The sequence below is a fragment of the Neophocaena asiaeorientalis genome, unplaced genomic scaffold, assembly GCF_003031525.2.
Source record: "Neophocaena asiaeorientalis asiaeorientalis breed wild unplaced genomic scaffold, Neophocaena_asiaeorientalis_V1.1 scaffold162, whole genome shotgun sequence".
Taxonomy (NCBI): Eukaryota; Metazoa; Chordata; class Mammalia; order Artiodactyla; family Phocoenidae; genus Neophocaena; species Neophocaena asiaeorientalis.
The window spans coordinates 168,256-189,784 of NW_020172637.1; the positions used below are offsets into that span (position 1 = coordinate 168,256).

Below are 21,529 nucleotides of genomic sequence, written 5' to 3' on the forward strand. Positions count from 1 at the left end.
TGTTGATAAGTCTTTACCACATCGGCGGAACTATCCTGATGAGAAAAATGGGAAGATGAGAAAATGCTATCATGTACAGTTTGAAACGAGTTCCCTTCATTTACTGTTCTAATGATTATTTTCTTGTTGTAATCTTGAGGTAATGTGAGAATATCGAATTTTACTTTCAGTGAGATACGTGTAATTGTACTGTATAGTATCAGATTCAAATCTAAGGTATAAAGAATATATTGAGTAAATTAGTAACCCTCCTTATTTTATTTCTTTTTTTGGCTGCGTTGGGTCTTCATTGCTGCGTGCGCGCTTTCTCTAGTTGTGGCGAGCGGGGGCTACTCTTCGTTGCAGTGCGTGGGCTTCTCATTGCAGTGGCTTCTCTTGTTGCGGAGCACGCTCTAGTCGCACGGGCTTCAGTAGTTGTGGCTCGCGGGCTCTAGAGCGCAGGCTCAGTAGTTGTGGCGCACGGGCTTAGCCGCTCTGCGGCATGTGGGATCTTCCCGGACCGGGGCTTGAACCTGTGTCCCCTGCGTTGGCAGGCGGACTCCTAACCACTGTGCCACCAGGGAAGTCCACCCTCCTTGTTTTAAACCATTCTCATTTTGCAGAAAGCTTGGTTTCTGTGATAAGAATAGAAATCTTAAGGACTTGCTTGATCCAGCTTCCTTGTTGCGCTGTGTTGCTTCGGAATGCTCTTGAGGTAGAGAATTCTTAACCAGGAAGAGTTTAGGCTTTTAGCAAATTCTTGGCACTGCCAAGACAGAATTTAGCGAGAACAGGACTTTGGCTACTGTTAAAATGTCAGTGTAGTAAAGTCTGCTCTGTCAAACAGATTTTTGACATCAGAAATCTAAATGATGCTGATTTTAGGGTTTGGTAATTTTTGTTTTAATCCAGGCAAACTCATGCTTTAATTAACTCTTTACACAGTCACAGAAAATTTGGAAAAAATTTTGTATTCCTAGTCTAGGTCACATGATTTTAGTTTTTGAAATTCTAAATTTTATTCATGATTCTAAATTGTGCATCTCATTACTTAATTTCCCTCTGGATAAGCTAGAAGTATTTAAAAATATGATGAATGATGGTAAATAAGAGAGGAAAGTGTCTAATCATTCGGGGAGCAGACTTCCAAACCAAACTAGTAGTGTCTGCTTTACCTCTGGGCATCTTCAGACGTGGTGGGGTGAGGTGGTTTTTCAGGGATACTGTCGCATATGGTTTATACAATGCTGACAACTGCCTTTGCTTTGTCTAAAATAATCTTCCTTGAGGCTGCTTTCCTGGAACTTGATTTGTTAGTGTAGCTTTTGAGCATCCAGTGAGTGCAGAAATATCAAGTGTGGAAACCCAGGGAATCTTTTCATTTGGCCTGTGAGGTTCATGACCCAAGATTCACTTGTGACCAGTAATTTCCATTGTTATGGGCACACGGTGCCATTTGGAACATTTTTTTGATAATTAGAGGGATATAAGGCAGTTAGATTGAAAAACCCATCGTGAAGAGAAATGATAAAGTTTCAAAAGCAAAGCCTTAATTTCTTCAGTAGTCGTAATAGATGTTAGAAGATGAAAATTGATACTCTGAACTACTCGCTTAAATGTCTTTGTCTGCCACATTTAATTTTCCTTCTACTCACAAGGATTGGCTTTTACAGCTATTCCCAAGGTACCCCACAGTGTTAGAGTTACATTTCGATTGGTGGGACCTAATTTAAATTATGTTTAGGAAACTGTTCTGTAAGTGCCTCCTGAGAATGGACATTGGTCTTCTTGCAAATGTCACTATGAATTCTGGGTGTCTTTGGTTAAGTCAGCTCTTTGAGGTCACTGTGTATTAAAAAATTTTTTTTGTTAATTACATAAGGATGCTACTTAATTAATAAGGTTATGTGAGGATTAAACTACTGGCAGGTGGCAGAGACTCAGTAGCTAGTAGTGATTATTGACAATAGTGATTCATGTCGGTGATAGTCACAATCATGGTTTAAATGTAACAGTAATTGTATTTTATTAATCACATGACTGATTCTTTAGCCCATCATTGTGGACATAATAGAAATGTACACAGAGATGAGTAACATTAAACCAAACACTTGGTAAGGAAACACTTCATATGAAATTGGTAAGCTTTTTTCGTGCTGTATACAACATAATCAGCAACCTCTCAATCACTTTAGCGCCTGAGCCTGGTCTTGTCCATTGACCCGAGCAAGGATTTTTCTTTCAAATAATAAATTAAAAAAATGTCTCCAATTTCCCCCACTCCAAATTGGTAGTAAGAGAAAACAGGGTAAAAAAGATAAAAAGGGGAAGTTTGCATGATAAAATTTTACACAATATAAAAGGAAAACCTGCATCATTAGAATGGTCTTTCTTTTATGGTACTTTTTGTAAAAGATAATAAATACAAATTACTTTATAATAATAATATTACTATATAATATTACTATATATTACTATATAATAATAATAATGTGACTTTTCATGCCCTGCCATTTTTCTTCAGATAGCCAGGGCTTTTGACTCGTCTTGACCTTATTCATTTTAAGGTAATAGTAGCTGGACTATAGACCTTTAAACCAGGTGCACAGATTTATATGCTCTCATTGCATTGGATGTAATTATTTAAGAATTATGTAAGTGGTATGTCTTCTTTAAGCTGAGGAAAGATAAGAAGGAAGGTGAAAATTGTTAGCATTCACTGGATGTGTTCTGCAGAGTCAGGTTCTTTGCTATAGCTGCTTAATCTTTGAAAAGCAAGAATTAAGAATCCCATATTCATTTGAGAAAATCAGGTTTCAGAGCAGAAATCAATTTGCTGAGAATTACATAGTTATGATAGTAATTTCTGGAGTCAGAAGTTATTGAAATCTTACTTTAAATTAGAAAATCCAAACTATGTAACTCTATTTCCTGTACAAATTGCTGTATTTTGTGATTTCCCCAGACTCAGTGTTTATCCATCCATCTGTTCCTTTATGTTTTTACTTTTTTTGTCATTACTTACACCAGTATGGAAAATAAAATGGGAAACTTTTAATCTATCTAACTTGGGCACATTTTAGTAGGTCTTATAAAGATTTGATGAGGTTGCAAATAAGATTTGCTCTCTGTTCCCTGTGGCTTGATACAACTTTTCCTGCTATCACATATAATTCAGAGCAAACCTTATGAGCTTCAATGCGTTGTGGCCTTCAGTATGTTTCCTTTTATATTGGGCCATTTTTATAGGTTTTCAGATGCACACGGTTCTTCTGTTGGGTCCTTTGTGTTTCAAGGTAACTGAAGAGGGTATCAGTATTTCTGACTGAATTTTACTAAACCGATGTGAAACCTATAGACTCGTAAGCTCTTACTTACTCTAAGGACTGCGGTTTGTTTTGCCATTGCAGCCTTTGTGAGTGGAGCCCATTACTGTTAGCTTCTCAGGCTATATGGTTTCATTATTTTCTTAACCTCTTCTATAAAACTGGACTCCTCCTGCTTTGTTTTTCAAGCACCTCACTTGACTATACCTTGATTCATTCATACATTCAGTTCCTTACCCATTCATTTATTCATCATCAGCAAGATTAATTAAACCAGTAGTATGAGCAAAGAACATTCTGTTCCTTGCGCATTCTGTAGCCGTTTGAAAAACTGAGTGAGGGTTACTTTTTTTTTTTTTTGTGGTACGCGGGCCTCTCACTGTTGTGGCCTCTCCCGTTGCGGAGCACAGGTTCCGGACGCGCAAGCTCAGCGGCCATGGCTCACGGGCCCAGCCGCTCCGTGGCATGTGGGATCTTCCCGGACCGGAGCACGAACCCGTGTCTCCTGCACCGGCAGGCGGACTCTCAACCACTGTGCCACCAGGGAAGCCCGAGGGTTACTTTTATGTCATTTCATAGTACTCTTCCTGCTTGTCGTTCTTCCCGTCTCCTTCCTTTAGCTTGCAGTGCAGGATGACTGTGTGTGGCGGGACCTCTCATCTTTTACTGGCTACGTAGAATGCCCTGTTTCTAGGATGACCTGAATTACCATTTGTGTAATGCTTTACAGTTTACCAGTGGCTTCCATGTTACGTGATCTCACTTAAGGCAAGAACTATTCTGTAGATATTACTTACATTTTATTTTGTATATGAGCAAACAGAGGCTCTAAGGGTTACAGTTGAGTGATTTGCTCAAAGTCACAGCATTAGTGAGTCATGAAGCAGGATTCAACCCTGGTTCTCCCAACCATAGGCAATATGTCATTCGATGCCAGATCACTGGTCTGGTTGACTGGTAGTGTTCAAATATTGGAGCTTTGTTGATACGATCTGTATATTCTGTTTAGTATGAAACATATAAGGAAGTAGAAGCCATATTGGAGTTTGGGAGAAGAATCAGATCTCAGAGTTTTAGGGAATCTTGGAGGCAGTGTACCTTCCCTTCCTTGATGATAACTGTGAAATTCACCCAGTCACTCCCCTGCTCTGAGAATCTCATAGACTCCAAGCAACATCCTTATAGATCAAGAATGGCTTTTGGAATTCTGATTCCCTTGGCTGTTATAGTTTCCCTGTGAATTACTAAATTAGATATTGAACAGCATCATCCATTTCAGAGATCTTCATGCTTTATCTCTTCTTCTCTGTGAATCCCCTTAGTACTTTTCATTTCTCTCCTGTCTCTTTTTTGTACGTATTTTTGTGCTTATGCTTTTTAGTAAAGTGATTTATGTGGGGCTTTTATCTCACCTACCACACTGTAAGCTGCTTGAGGGCAAAGACTGCATCTTCATTTCATTGGTGTCCTCTTCAGCCTTGAAAATGGTGGTTGAAAAAAATAGTAGATATTCCATAAATATTTGTTGAATTTAATAAAAATATCTGATTGTGAGTTTTCATCTAAAATTCATTTTGGGGACTGCAAATTGATACCTGGGCACAGATTTAATTTTAATCATGTTAGGGAGATGAATCAGCAAGTCTGATTCTAATTAGATATCCAGAGCAGAGCCATAAACAAATTTACGTGCTTTCTAAGTGATCTTTTTGAATGCAAAAAATTAGTCTTGAAGTAAAATAACAAACCCACCCCCCAAAACAAAACAAAACTCCCTCCATTCCCCTACAAGCATGTTTTGTCTTTGTCTTGACCATGGGAACAAAAACAACTGACCTCTGAAAAGATTTAATGAGATAAAATAAAACATGGCCTCTGAATATAGAGGCTTCCTGGAAGATACAGGTCATGTGGATGTGAAGCACAGCTGTCTCTGGTTTCAGGACTAAGGATGTACATTTAATCTGCCCTGCGGTGCTGGGAAGCCCCTGAAAATTTTTGAGCAAGAGAGTGATGTCATCAGAGCTGCACTTTAGGAAGCTGAATCGGGCCAGGCTGTGTTGGATGGTGCGGGGGTAGAGGTGAGGGTGGGGTGAGTGGGTGCAAGAGTCCCTGAAAGCACAGAAGCCACTTAGGAGGCACTTAGCATTCATTCACACAAGAGCTGTCACCGCACATTATGCCCTTTCCCTCTCCTCCCACACGTATAGCACAGATGAAAGCACTAAGAAAACTTTAGTGAACACTTGAATCCCAAGTTCAGGGAATTCTTTCTTTTTTTTTTTATTGAAGTAGAGTTGATTTACAATAATGTGTTCGTTTCAGGTGTACAGCATAGTGATTCAGTATTTTTATAGATTACACTCCATCAATAATGGCTATACTACCGTGTGCTGGAATTCTGACTTAACTTCCTCCAACCTCTTCCTTAGTTCCTCACTTCGCAAGTTTTGCATCCTGGTGCCTTTATGGCTACTTTCAGCTCAAAGTGTTTTCCTTAGGACTCTCCTGATGCTTCCACAGGTGACTGCCTCTGAGAATTGTCCCTGGATTCCATCTACCCAATACCCGAGGGCATAGTGCCTAGACCTGTCCTGTGGAAATTTGACAGTTGGACCCGAAGCACTTTCGGATCTGACTTTGTACACTGGGAGTTCAGGCAGGTGTTGAAGGTCTGAACTGCAGTGGCGGCAATAAGCGTTGACAGGACGCAGACAAGATGAGAGAATGTGCAGGAGGCCCACGGAGGGCCGCCTGATTGGGTGCGGGAGGGGTATGTGTGTGTGTGTGTGTGTGTGTGTGTGTGTGTGTACGGGCGCATGCTTATATCCGTACTTCTGGGGGGCAGGGAGCAGTAGGAAGCTGTCAGTGATGACACCAGGCTTTTGAGCCTGCGAGTTTGAATAGGACTTTTTTTTTTTTGGCGGTACGCGGGCCTCTCACTGTTGTGGCCTCTCCCCCGTTGCGGAGCACAGGCTCCAGACGCGCAGGCTCAGTAGTTGTGGCTCACAGACCCAGCCGCTCCGCAGCATGTGGGATCCTCCCAGACCAGGGCTCGAAGCCGTGTCCCCTGCATTAGCAGGCAGATTCTCAACCACTGCGCCACCAGGGAAGCCCTGAATAGGACTTTTAATAGAAAAAAAAAAGGAAGTAAAGAGAGAAGCTGGCTTGGGTCTCAGGATGATGAATTTGATTGTGTACCGAGTTTGATATAAAAGTAGATAAAAAGCTTATACTTTATACGACTCAACTTTTTTTTTCCCATGAGGGTTTATAGCTGGAAACAGGAATTCACTGGAAGGCATGAGTCTTCTTCCTCTTTTTACTGTTCCTCCAGCTCCTTAAATATTTCCCAAGAGCTTAAGATGTTTTGGGTTTTCTCAACCTTACCCCTGCCAAAATCCCCCACAAGTTCACCTCCTTAGGAACATGTGTACTTGTCAGAGTACACATGTTTAAATCATATTAGGGAGATTAAACAGCAGCCAGCAGTGTGCCTTTCGGCCTGCCAAAATAAAACATACGGGAAAAATAGCTATCTTTTCCTTTTGATAAGCGTGAGCATTGTCACCTCACAACTTGCTGAAATAGCACAGCAAAGGAACACTTTTGGGCAGGCTGGAAAATCAAGGGAATGCGCGAACACAGGCACTTCTTCTTTTCTTTACTATGAGGCCTTCGATTGAAACAGTCTAATTCAGGGAAGCAGGGGCATTTTTACTTGAGCACTAAAATCGAAAAAGCGTATTAACCATTCGAATTGCAAGTTGTCCTCTCAATTGGTGGTGTTTCTAACAAGATCCTTAGGCTCTTTAATTTGTTGGTGGCAGTGAGTCCGCCGGTCCCAGTGTAATCCACTCCCATCCCCATCCACTGAGACGTTTTTGAATTTCAGCAGAGACACTCTTGATTCAATCAGTTTAAAAGCATATAACGATCCTATAATTATCATTTGTCATTACCTTGTGTACTAATGATTAAAGCAAACATTTAATAACCAAAGGGCAGTAAATATATTTTAGATCTTGAGCCATAAAAAGATTTCCATTAACAGAATATTTGGGCAGAAATAAATTATTCATTGACTGTAGCAGAGCTTGATTCTGTCGTCAGCCTTAAGTGGAACTTTTGAGAACACCAGTCGTCACGGACACCAACACTAAATTGGCTTGAGACCCCATCCTTCTTACATGGAACCTGAGGTTTTTTTGGCTATTTGTAAAAGCTTTAATTCGGTTTAATTCAATGAATGTCCGTGGTGTTTCTGCCATATGCAATTCAGTGTTCTGGTGGTTGGAGGACTACAGTGATAAGTCTGCGTTTTAGTCTTTAAGTTGCTTGTAAACCCAAAAGAGAGACAAGATTAGTACATAACTGACTTGGATGTAAGGAAGCTTAAGTAGCGCCATCAGAAATGTATAAATAAAATGTGTTGCAAATTCAGAGGAGAAAGAAGTCACATGAATTTTCTCATGGGAATGTGGAGGGAGGGATTTGGAGATCAGGAAGTGTTTCCAGAGGAAGGCTTTAAAGACAGACAAGGTTTGGACAGATGGAGAGAATTACAACCACATAGGCAAAGCGTTGGGATGACTAATGTAGGTGTCATAGGAACGAAAAGTAACATGATGTATTTGGAACACAGCGTTGGTAAGTGAAGAGGAGACACCAAAGAGAGGAAAGAAAGATACCTAGAGACTTAGAGAGTGCATAGAGGACCTTGAAGGAATAATTAGCACATCACTTTGGTAGACATTAAAGAACCAATTTTGAGCTAAGGAGTAATATGATTGGATTATATTTTTGAAATATACCTCACCTCACCTCACCTCACCTCACAAATAAGAGGTCGAAAACCTGAAGGTAGACAAGTTAAAAAGCCACTGAGATCATCTCCGTGAGAGGTAATACGTTTCTGAACTAAGTTGGTTGTAATAAGAATACAAAGGAGGGGACAGATGGGAGAAATAGTGCAATCATTTGTCTATAAGTTTCGGCACATGATTGCCTACATGAGGGGTTAAAAATTCCATGCAACGACTTTTAGTAAACTTTTGAATCCAGCCAACATTTATGGAAAACCAAGCCATGTGTAAGACGTTGTGCTCTGTGCTAGAGGTGTGTACTGAGAAAAATGAGAAGGGTCTTGTCTCCAAGTAGCTGAAAATTTGGGTGGGGATATAAGTGTACTCAATTAACTGAAGTCCAAACCAGATCATGATTAGTGCGACAACAGGAGTAGCGCAAAGAGTTATGAGAACACAAAGGAGGGTGATGTTAATTTTGATGCTGCAAAAGTAGGGAAGCATCTAGGGGAGAAGACACTTGGGCCTGGAAGGTCAGATAGAGGAATCCAAAATATTGTAGCTGTCAGAAACATAGCAAGAAAACTAAGAGAGGCAAGTGTCAAAGAAACTAAGGGGAGAGGACCTTTACAGGTAGAGGAGCTCTTACTTATTGCCCCTGGTATGTCGGATCCTGAGCTGGAAGCTCTGTAGTTAAGGAAGGTGTGCCCCACAGTGCGAAGTGCTGCAAAGTGGTAACAATGCCATCTAAGAAAGGGCCCCTGCATTCAACAATTTAAGGGTTAAGAGTGGTTTTTGAATAGGTTTCAGTTGAGCAGGGGGGAAACATTCTAAAGGTTATTTCTTGTCTTGAACATATAATTAAACTCCATCAGTGAAAGAAAGGCTGAGCTTTCCTCAGTGATTTATCCTTGACGGGTCAAGTTTATAGAAACCTCAGTAGATCTTAGCTCACCGGCTGGTCTTCAAGGTACCCCCTGAGAATGTGTTAGTCCTGAGAAGTCTTTGTAAATTTTACAATATTGCAAACATGTTGGATGCCTAGATGATTTTCTCACAGGTCCAAGATTTCAACTGACTACAAGCCTCCTTCTTTCTCACTTCTTCCTTCCTCCTTCCCACCACTTCCTTTTTAAGCACCCGGCTGGTTAGGGTGAGCACATTTGCCACACCCTTGGCACAGGGTCAGGGAAGTCCTCGGGCTCTCCTTGGCACTTTTCCTACGTGGAAGGAAATTTCTAGAGAACAATCCAGGGAAGTGCACGCACACATAGACACACACACACACACACACACACACACACCATTTCTTTTCCTGTCCTTTAGGATATTCATGTGCCAATAAACAGACAAAACACACTGTCACATACAGGCATACTGTGTCACATTCACCCTTAGGAAACTGGGCAGAGAGGCAGTCATCTCGTAGGAGGTAATGGGGATACTATTAACATTTAGGAATAATAATAGAACTTAAAGAAAAATTTAAAAATTACTTCGTTAAGACGAATAGCATATTACTATAGAGTGTGAAGGGATGACATTTGTATCAAGGTTATGTTTAGTGGATTTTTTTAAAAAAATCAATTAGTACAGCAAATTGGGCACAGTAAAAGAACTTTCACAGAGGCACTCACACGACCACAGAGGGGCATTTTAAATTGTACCAGGCCACCCCGTAATTTATTTATTTATTCATTTATATTTTTTTCCTGACATCAGGGGAAAAAACAATGAACAAATAACCATACAATCTTGGGGTTTGATAGGTGTTATAAAGAAAAATAAAGTAAGTTAAGGGGATTAAAAAGTAAGGAGGGTGTAGTGTTTTGGATAGAAAGTTAGGGAAGTCCTCTCTCAGGTGGTAATGTTTGACTAGAGAGCTGAATGAGGGGTTTCTTGTGTATGATGTATACTATGTCCATTGCCACCCCGTAATTTAAAAGGAATGAAAAGAGAGAATTTAAAAGGAGTAGTAGAGTGGAGGAAGAAGCAATTGCTTCTTTACCCCACAGATGCTTAATAGTACATGCACATGGTAAGCGTGTGTTTATAATCATTCACTCATTTATTCGTTTATCCATTCACACACTTGATCCCTCAATCCATAAACATTTACTGAGTTCCTGTTGTGTCCCAGGCTGAGTGCTGGGAAATATAAATGAGTAGAGAAAAAAAAGTAACATTTAAAATAAAATACTTCCTTATTATGGGAAACTAGACAATATAAGTAGATTTCCCTGTTTTATAAGTATACAGCTTGATGGAAGTATATTTATGAGGTATTATATACTCCTGATTTTACCCCTCAAAGTTCTTTCCTGCCATTGTAAACCCTAAAATGTGTTCAACCTGCTACAACATAGTAATTCAGTTATTAGATTAATGGTAATGGGACTTGTTAGAGCTTCTAAAGAAATTGTCATATGTTCTCATCAGACTTTACCTACTACACCACTGGAATTCCTTTCCCTTAAGAATTGAATTGGCAGGATGATTTATCAGGCTGATTTTCCTCTGTCTTGTCAGACGCCTTGGGATAGATAGGGTCAGTATGCTTTTTTGTGTATCCATAGAAATAGCCTCAGGGAATTCTCCAAATGTAGGGCCATCTTCTACCTTTGAAAGTACTGTCAAGATCTTTTCAAACAGCAATCAAACTCAAAAGTGGGTAGGACCATTGAGTCTGACTTAGGCTGGTCTCCTAGGGCACAGTAAACCTGAGAGAGTTAGCGATATGTTCCTTGCCAGGTAATACTTTCTCTTTTTACTCTTTTTTATTTATTACCTCTCTTTGCCTCGTTTTAATAATTTTTATACTTTTTTCCCATACTTTAACAACTGTGGCTGATAGGTTTATGTCTTGCAGGACTTGTTTTAATGTCACCTTGGTGATGTATAAGAAAACAAGACCTTCATTTTCTCCCCCGCATTCGGTTTTTCAGCATACATTCATGTTTTGGGGTCAGCTATAACATGCTACCATGTTTACCTCTATTTTAAAAGTCAAAAATTTAAGTTGAACTAAGAAACCTATGGGACTTTTGTCCCAGAACTCTTAATCTTTTGTTCTTTTGATTTGTTTCCAAATCAAATAAAAAATATATATGTGCATCATATTTGTGTAAATGGAAGTAATTTTTATTATAAATGTCAATAATTTTTATTATGTCAAAATAAAATTTTGAGGTTTTGGAGTTGATGAACATATTAACATAGATTTTTGTAGAGATACTAAAATATTTTAGTTCAACTCTGTTAATTTGAAAGTTTTATTACGCATACTTTAAGAATGCACTAACCCAAATTTGGAAATATTTATTGACAAAAATAAAATGTTTATGTGGATTTTTTTTAATTCTAGAGAGAGAAAAAAGTTAATTTCACTTCAGTATTATTTTCTAAATAGTATGCATTTGTGCCTGCCTATATCGTTTTCTAAGCATATATATACTCTTACACCTTTTATCTGGGGCCATGGAGGAGAGGACAGGAACTGGTCTGATGTGTGTACCAAGATCATTCATTCATTCACTCACTCATTCATTCATTCATCCAGGATAGGGATGGATGTTGACAAACGACTTGTATTTTCCATTTTGATAAATGCGAGTAAGCTAAATGTTTTTACCTGGAAAAGATAGTATTAACAGGGAGGGATTTGACAACATATGTAAACTTAAGGTTGTTGTAAGTGGATGGAAAATTGCCACCTGGTCAGGAAATACATGATAGGATCATTTTAATAACTTATTGATTAATTAATTATAAAATTCCCTTTGATCATTTACAGGTAAAAGGGATATAGTCTTTTCAAAATGTCTAGAACTATATGTGTGCTTTTAAATTTATGTGCTGTGAACCTTTACCAGTGGCAGGAACAAGACTTAAAATACTTTGATTAGTTATCAAGAAATTTTCTGCTATATTAAAAAAAACATTAAAAGAATTAGGAAGATAAATATGTACCTAGAACAGAGTCAATACTCAATAAATATTTGTCATATAAAAAAAAGAAATTTTCTACTACTTTCAATAAAAATAGAGCTCTTCAGAGTCCTCATCTAAGCTTTTATTCTTAAACTATTTAAATATATACCTAATGGAAATTTATTCTTAAGAATTTTATGATGAGACATTTTATTTTAAAGAGCTAGCTACAGATATTGAAAAAATTTTTCTATATCAGATATTTTATATTTGTATTTTTTGACACAAATGCGGTTGGCCTGTACAGCATATGGGATATAATATCTGTTCACTTGGGATTTTACTTAGAATATAGAGGTGAGCCAATGGACAAAGAAAACTTAATCATTTATTTGAAGATATTTATTACTTTATTTTAAACATTGCTAGGATTATAATCACTTATTTTTAATGTACCCCATTTTATATACATATGTTTGATGTCTTTTGGAAATCTGATAAAAATTTAAATTAAAATAAATTAATTCCGTTTTAAGGTTGGCACTGTGAATTATTCTTCAGAACAGATGCAATTAGTTAGCATTTTCTGAAGCACACATTTTAAAATCTTTTTACTCGTGGTATCGTTATCATTTAAACCCTCTTTTAGAAATCTTAGAGAATTACGTTTGGAAGTGTTCTGTATAAATTCTGCAATGTCTATTATAATTAAACATGCTTGAGTTTATACATTTAGTAATAAGATATATAACTTAGGAGAAGGATGACTCTTGGTAACTCAATGATGTCTAAGTCTTATTTTCTAACATTATCAAAACCTTAATGAGTGATTCCTGAATTGAATAATACCAGTGTTACATGGCAACACATAAACATTATGTGGGTAGTTAACTGTGGTAGGTAGGGAGCAGTGGTTGGTTAGAAAAGTCATTGGTTGAAATGTCAGGAAACCATCAAGGTTCTTGCCCTGGATCTCATAGACTAGTTTACGATCTTGGGCAAGTAACTCAACCTTCCCTTATTCTACTACCCGCCCTCTTAAGTTTTATATATATATAATTGCATTTCCATATATATCTGAAAAACCTCTAAAATTCTTCCTCTGTTTAAAATAATAATCTCTGAGATTCTGAAGAGGAGTAGAGACGAAAACCTGGTGGACTGCTTTCATGACAGTCTTGACGGCGAGTTGGTTAGAAGCCAAGCTTGGTTTGGACTTAAGAACACACAACTCGGGATTCGGCTGTTGCCACCAATATTTGTGGGGCCTCCAGGGTAAGAGTTCAAATGGAGGCCCACATGCCTTCTTCTTAACTGGATCAGTGACTAAACCTTTATTTATAAAGAATGTGAATTTGCAGGGATTTCATCTGACCTGTTTAAGTTGTGGATTTGGTGAGAGTAAGTTTCTGGCTCCTTTTTGTTGTGAAGAGTAATTAAATCCTCATTAAAGAATTTGTAATGTCCTGTTAGTGAATTTTATATGGGTCATGCTTGATAAAAGTTTGCTTACTTTCATTGTTTTCAAGCTTCAAAAATTTAAGCAGATTGACTATTTTTAGATTTTTCTCTTCCTTTTTTCCCCCTTAATTTATTGCTTCTGAACTCCAAAAAAGAAGCTACTTATACTAAGATCTTGACTTGCACTCATTCTCAATGAGCTAAGGGATATAAAAATAGAATGTTACTTGTATTCAAAGTATACAAAATATCACTATGTTTTCATCAACAATGTAAATTAAAATTCAAAAACTTTTAAAACACTGATTTTTCTTATTAAATATCCAAAATTACTTAAAAATGAAAAGACAAATCCATATGATAATGAATGTATAAAACATTTAAAATCTAAATTATTTAAACAAAGCTAAAGCTTGTAAATATATTTTCTAGAAATTTTATTGTCTTCTTAAATATTTTAATCAAAGTAAATCTACACACAGGTTTAGGATTCAGTGTTCTTTTAGTTGCTAATGTAAAGAATTAGTGTCGTGTTTTATGCAGTTTACATCTATACAAATTTAAGAATAAGAATTGCTTACTTGTGAAATGTTCCTGAGGTACCATGTGTGATTCTTTTTCCAAATGCTGCACTAATCATTAATAATTCTAGAACCACTGATCAGATCACTAAGAGAAGCAAGAAAAAAGATGCTGCCATTACTGTACTTTGCTATAAAAGACTTTGTTGCGCCATTTGAGAGAAATGACTGACTAGATAATTCAAAAGGAGTCATGTACCACAATGTTCATTGCAGCTCTGTTTACAATAGCCAGGACGTGGGAGCAACCTTGATAGTCTTTTCTTAAGCATTAATGCTGCTTACATCTTCTCTGCTTTTGAAATGATGTCGAACTCCACACTTTGCAGTGTCACAGTCCACAAACCTTCAGGGCATTTGAACTCGTTCACTTTTTGACTGGAGCAAAGACATTGGGTGCAAGATGAGGAAAAGCATTTCCTGGGCCTAAACAGCTCTAGTCAAGAGCTGGGACGTTTAGTGCTACAGGACAACTGGATGCCAGTGACAGAGGTGCCCGTATATTTGTCCATACATTTCTTTTGTGTATTTGTGGTATGTGGCCTTTCTGAAGCATGGGACCCAAGGCAGGAACCCCTCCTGCTCGGCGGTGTGGGCTCTGCTGGCTGTATCTGGGCGTGAGCGTACTCTTGAGGGGCACCATCTGCAGAGGCAGCAGAGTAGTTCCTTCCTGAGGACATTAGGGGGAGCTGTTGCAGGAAGGAAGAAGTGGCAGATGGTGTTGTGACTGGCTGTCAGACTCCCTTTGGGCTCTTATAAGTCCCCCTTGCTGGCATCCTGGAAATACTTGGTTGGGACTTTTCAAGGGGACTGGAGGTCCTGTATGAGCAGGTGGGGCTGGAAACAGGAGCTGTGGTTAATTGGCGTTGATGCCACTTCATCTGTATACACCCGTAGGCTGAGAGGGTCTGGTAGCATTTGGGTAGCTCATTTCCAAGTCAATAAGTGCTCCCTTCACTTCCGTAGGGATGGGCAAAGACACTTCTATCCCGGAAATCTGTTTTCTCCACACATTTGGAAAGGATAGGATAGTTCCAATTTCTTTTATGAATATTCTCTGTGAAGGGAGCTAGGGAAACAATTAAATCATTGATCTGAGATCAGTGAAATGATAAAGGGATTTATTATTTACGTAGGTTGGGAGCCTTAACCACAAATGGATAGAATTCAGGGGGTCTGAGAACTTGGTTGAGAGAAAAATTAAAACTTTATTTTCACAAACATCTAACTGAGCTTCAGCACTCCCTCCATTATTAATGTAGGCAACGGATGATAGTAGTTTTAGCAGCATCTGTGACTTGGTCGCCAGTGGAAATCACAGATATTTTCATGTCCCGCTACTGTTGTGGATAATATCTCAGAGTATCTTTATAATTATAACTACTCAGAATGATGGTAGATATTATCCTGCACTATATCTTCTAAAAATTTATTTATTTATTTATTTTTACATATACAAGTATCTGTTCTTTTTCAAATTCTTTTCCCATTTAGGTTATAATGGAATATTGAGCAGAGTTCCCTGTGCTATACAGTAGGTCTTTATTGGTTATCCATTTTAAATATAGCAGTGTGTGCATGTCAGTCCCAAACTCCCAATCTGTCCCTCTCCCCACCCTTCCCCCCTGGTAACCATAAGTTCATTCTCTAAGTCTGTTTCTGTTTTGTAAATTCATTTGTATCATTTTTTTTAGATTCCACATATAAGCGATATCATATGATATTTGTCTTTCTCCGTCTGACTTACTTCACTTAGTATCATAATCTCCAGGCCCATCCATGTTGCTGCAAATGGCATTATTAATGGCTGAGTAATATTCCATTGTATATATTACCCTGCACTATATCTTGTTTCTAATTTTTAATAAAGGGTCACATATGTTCCTGTCAACAAATTTGTTTAAATTTTTTAAGGTAACTGTATTTCATTATAATTGGTTTCCTTTATAATTCTTTTTTTTTTATTTTATGTAGTTTAAAACATTATGCTAAGAAGGGATCCCCAGGCTTCTTCAGACTGTCAGAGGGGTTCATGGTAACAACAAGGTTGAGAAATTCTGATCTAGATAAAATCTCCTATTTTGCTGCAGAAGATCAAGGCCTTGGAAAGGCTAGTGAGTTACTTAAGGTCATCTAGTGGGGCAGGAGTTAAAAGTGGTGTCCTTCCTGTCCTGTGTGGCCTCCTTGCACCTTAATCCTGATCTCAGTGCCAGGGAAATGAGCTCCTTTGTCTTATTCAGTAAGCCCTTTTATTATGATGAAGGCCAAGCCAACTTCCTTCTTTCTTTGTGTTTCCCTGGCCTGGAGTGGCCTTCTCACCTCTCACTTCCAGGCCTCCTGGTGGTGGATGGGGAGGTAGGGTAATCTCCAGCAGTGCTTGCCCCTGGGTCTCACAGCATCACAAAGCATGTTGTTCTAAGACACCTGAGCGGGTCAACAGAAAGAGCAGAAAATTTAATCTTGATCGCTTGACACCGTTTTAGTGGTGGTATTTCAGGCAATATTGGTATCCCCATGTTAGCAGGGGAAATCTTTCATCCAACCCAGTGGGGTTTGTTAAATTAATTAAGGAGCTCTTGTCGCATGGTTTCTTCCTCTTTTAGACTAACATAAGACTGAAATATCAGCAGAGAAATAGAGAATTAGTTACTAATATTTATCTTTCACTTCCTAGTGCCATTTCTAAGCACTGTATAATTCTCTTACCAATTCTAACAACATTATCGTTATCCCTATTTTACAGATGGGAAAACTAAGGCACAGAAAGGTTAGGTAACTTGCCAAAAGTTATTTATATGTCTACTAAGTGTCAGATATGGGATTCAAAAGAGGTATTCTGGCTCCGGAGTCCCTGGTCTGGGTCACTATGCCACACGTCCAGTTACTATTTCAATGTCTCACATCACCATTGCCCAACCTCTATCTTTCTTTGGTTTGGGGTTGGACTAGGAACCTACATATCTGGGATGAAGGGAGCCTTTGGATTTTGAGGCAATCCTAGGAGGAACTCTTTCCAGTCTCTCGGGGCTGTCTCTGAAAGGTACTGTGTCATTTAGTTCCAAGTCTGTTCAGCTTTAATCCCTTGCTTCTATGTATTCAGGCAATATGGAGAAGGAAAAACACGTTCATACCCAAAAGGTTTAGTGCTGCAAAATGCTTGCTATGGATTGACTTTGTCTCCATTTCAAGGACTTGACAGTGCTTTCATCTTCGCTTTTGAAGCCTTCTCATCAGCAGCATTGGCAAATATACCTTTGAAAATTTGTACCTGAATTCTAGTGTTTTGAAAAAAAAAAAAAAGTTTGTTAGTGTTTCTCTTCTTGAACACTAGTTGTTGTTTTGCCAGCCAGTTAAATGTCTGAAAATCTGAGTGCTGGCTGAGAAGCTAAGCTTTCTGTAACCAGTTATCCCCAGATGGCCAGATTCCGTTGTGTACCACTTTTATAGATGTTTACTGGTTGCATACTTGGGGTTATGAGGTGTACTGTTCCACTTGTTTCTGCCAGCCATGCACAGCACATTATTTGGTAGCATGAGACAGATGGTATAGCTCAAGCTAAGATGATGAGGGAGCAAAGAAAGTGAAACAACAGAAAAGGGGCACTGGATTTTCTAATTCACATTTCGGAAGTGAATTTAGCTTCTATCGTTAACTAATAAATGCATTGTTGCTCTAAGACTTCAATTCATTAACGTCTGTTTAAACGGATATAACTGAGTAATCGGCAGGAAGCAATCTTTTCCTTCATGGAGGCTGTGCCAGATTATGTGGGGTCTCCTCCAGATTTGAAAATGTTGAGCCATTGGAAGTGTCAAAAATAGATCTGGGTTTTTCAGACTAAGATGTACCACCATCAGTACCAATCAAAACAGAAAAATCCCAAATCTTATTTTTAAACTGGAAAAAAATATGTATATATAGCCTGGTGAAGTAGCGGTGATAAGGACAATTAATCAGTTTTCATGCAGCTGCTTCCTGACATTTCTGCAAATTGTTGTGGAAAAATTAATGAAGGTTAGAGCAGTAATGGTTTCAAGCTTGGCCAGTGGAAAGTATGACAGTGTTTCCATCAGCAATTAAGCTGGGCTGCTTTCTTTTTTCTATAGGGGAAGTGGTATGATGTGTGTTCTCCACAGGAAATGGAAAACGGCAGCTGAACCCTGTGAGCACAGGTATGGAGCATTCTGGGGCTGCTCCAGCAGACTCTCCTTGATGGGCAGGACCCATTATTTTCTGCAGAAAGGCTTTTGCTCTACCACACTGAGACATCATTCCTGAAAAAGAGAATGAGGATTTAGGGATTTTCTTGAGCTACCGTTTCAGAAACACAGATAGGCTCTGAATCTAAACTTTGGGAACCAGAAAGTGGAACTTATGACAAACAGAAAGTGAAACTCACCTATCTAATTTTATTTTTCAAGCCAAAGGTAGTTCAGTACAGGCCCAGTTCACATCCTGTGTAACCCTATGGGATTTTCCCCAGTATTAGTTAAAAATTTTCCCATAGGGTCACACAGGATGTGAATTAAAGTAAACACTTAACAAGCAAGATGAAAAGGAAATTAGCTTTCTAAATGATCCTTTCACTGTTAACATCCTGAGTAGCTATTAGAAACATGGGAAAGGATCACTTCAATGTCTCATTATCAAGTTGTTACATTATTAATAAACTATATTAATATTCTTTCCTACGACATATGAAATATATTTCTTTATATATGAAACTAGATTTTACCTATATATTTGCCTTTTTGGAAAACATTAAACAACCTACATAACGCTCTATATATAAATCAGTGGTTCTTAGCCTTTTGCAGGGAGGGATTCACAGACCTCTTCAGGACTCTGAAAAAAAGCTCCTGACCCTTTCTTCCAGAAAAATGCATATATAAACAATATTTTACATACAATTTTAAAAGTTTCACAGATCTCTTAAGTGACCTTGGACCTCAGGCATTTTTTCTAGGACTAGTTTTATAAAGCTTTTTATGGACAGATAAAAAATTATGATGAAAATGTTAATTCATTCCAAGTAAAGATTTTATAAGAGGCATTTTTAAGAAACTTTAACTGTAGCAATAATAATTCATTCCCTTTTCCACCTGGAAAATGCTTCCTTGTCGTTGGAAGGGAGCTTGTACGTTGGACAGAACATACAAAGCTGGCTTTGAAGCTGGCTGTGTGACATTTTAGCAAGTGAGTTTAGGTGTCCTGCCTCAGTTTCATGATCTGTAAAATGGTGGCAACAGAGGTAATATGTTACTCGTGTCTGGCAAATAGTCCATCCTCAAAATATATCCCTTCCCTTCTCTTCTTTCCTTCCTCCTTTGAGATGTAGCTTAAATGTCACTTTCTTACACATTTTTTTGCGATTTCTGAAGGCAGATTTTGTTTTTCACTTTCCCCTTAGTGTTTCTCTAGTGCTCTGTAAATTTCTTTACTCTTTTTTTATTTTATTTTATTTTTTTTGCGGTACGTGGGCCTCTCAGCGCTGTGGCCTCTCCCATTGCGGAGCACAGGCACCGGACCCCCAGCCTCAGCGGCCATGGCTCAGGGCCCCAGCCGCTCCGCAGCATGTGGGATCCTCCCGGACCGAGGCACGAACCCGTGTCCCCTGCATCGGCAGGCGGACTCCCAACCACTGCGCCACCAGGGAAGCCCTCTTTACTCTTAAAATTGTGTCATCATTCATTGGTTACAACTAAAGGTGTGAGTTTTGAGGCTCTTGTATTTTATTAGTGATGTTTTATCTCTTTGCATGCTGTGTCCAGCATAGTGCTTAAGACACAGACATTTCCTATTTATTAAATTAGTAACAGTATAATGCTTATTAGAAATGAAATAATTTGGATTTGGGCTTATAATTGTAATTATATCATGTTTATGTGACAACTAGTCATCTCAGAAGGGAGGTCAAATGATCTGTGTACAGCCGAAGTGAAATTTAGTGAGAGAACAGAGCTTCGAACTGAAAGTATGTGTTTTCCAGTTTTGGCTACGTCCAGAGTGTATTCTAAACCAGAGCTATGGTATTTTGGCTAGAGTTTTTAGTCAGGTTAATCACCAGGTGATTGGGGAAAAGTGATGCTATGGCATTACTAAAATATATATATCTATACATTATCTGACTCTCAGAAGAGAATGTGGGCCCCCAAAGCCTTAGTTTATATTTTATTATTTAGAATCTGGGGTTGAACGATAGCTTGAAGGACGTACTGATCTGCCTTTCTTTGGATTAAGTCCTCACATGCCCTTGCTAATGCTTTTCAATTCAAGTTGAACAAAAATGTGGCCTGTCTTTGAGGAGCTGTCATTCGTCAACTCCCATTTCTCAATCTCTCTCTCTCTCTATACACACACACACACACACACACACACACACACACACACAGACCTGCAGCTATTACAAATATTTTTAAAGGCAACTTAAAAATTTATATCAAACCACATTGTCTTAATACTTGAATAACTCAATGGCAGTCAGCTCTGTTCTTTCTATATGTGTTGAATGGTTTCCAAGCAGTAAGTCATGATTTGGAGACTTGAGCATAAAGAATGACTTTAGGAGCCCTGGGAGGCTGGGAAGAGAGAAACGTCTAGTTGGCTGCTGGGGGTCTTGGAGCAAATTAGTGTGGGGAAACGGCAGTGAGATAGAGTGGAGAAAGTGAAGAGAGTGGAGAGAGCGGAAAGGGAAATATGGGAAGTATGGGATGATATCTGGTGGTCTGGGGAAGGTTTTTGACACACAGAAAGAAACTAGGAGTCCTAATCTTTAGCGTACTAGAAAACCGTGGGTTGAACACTGGCTGGGGTGATAGGCGAATCAGACCGATGGAAGGAACTTCAGAAATAGAACTGAGAATTTGTAGAGGTGCCAGTGGTGTTGAGCTGAGTGATGAAGAGGTTGTCATAGTTGAAACAGAATATGAACAGAGGCTTGTGCGTGGGAGATATAGGTAAAGAGATGAATTTAAGCTATAGGGAAGGAAAAAATAACGTGTCGGAAATGGGCTGACTTGGGGACAAAGAACAGTTGAAGATTTTGCTCAATACATCATTGGCCATGAATTCTTGGCACTTGTGAGATGCACACCATTCCTTTACTCAAGCATTTCCACCTCCTGGAAAGCCTCGTCTCTGCCTGTCAGAATTTTCAAGCCCTTATTTAACTTCTACCAGCTGCATAAATATTTCTTTCACAACACTAGCTCATAGCAGTTGCTCCTCTGCTGAGCTTACATAGTACGATTGTAAATGCAGTGGCACTTAATTGAGGTTTAAAGCTATAATTTAAATTTTCACCTGCATGTCTTGTCTCTTCAATGAGCTTCTAAACTTGTGTAGAATTTGATAGTGTAAAACAAAAATATCTTTTCTGTGGTCTAATATGAAGTGGTACCTATAGCAAGAAGTCTATATATATATATTTTTTTTTTTTTTTATTTT

The 21,529-nt window shown here is 38.6% G+C and overlaps 1 protein-coding gene across 5 annotated transcripts in view; it reads left to right on the forward strand.

The window, feature by feature from the left end:
• Positions 1-21,529, forward strand: part of HIVEP2 (HIVEP zinc finger 2) — a 190,721-nt gene that overhangs the window by 107,495 nt on the left and 61,697 nt on the right. The gene's annotated exons all lie outside the window — the stretch shown is intronic.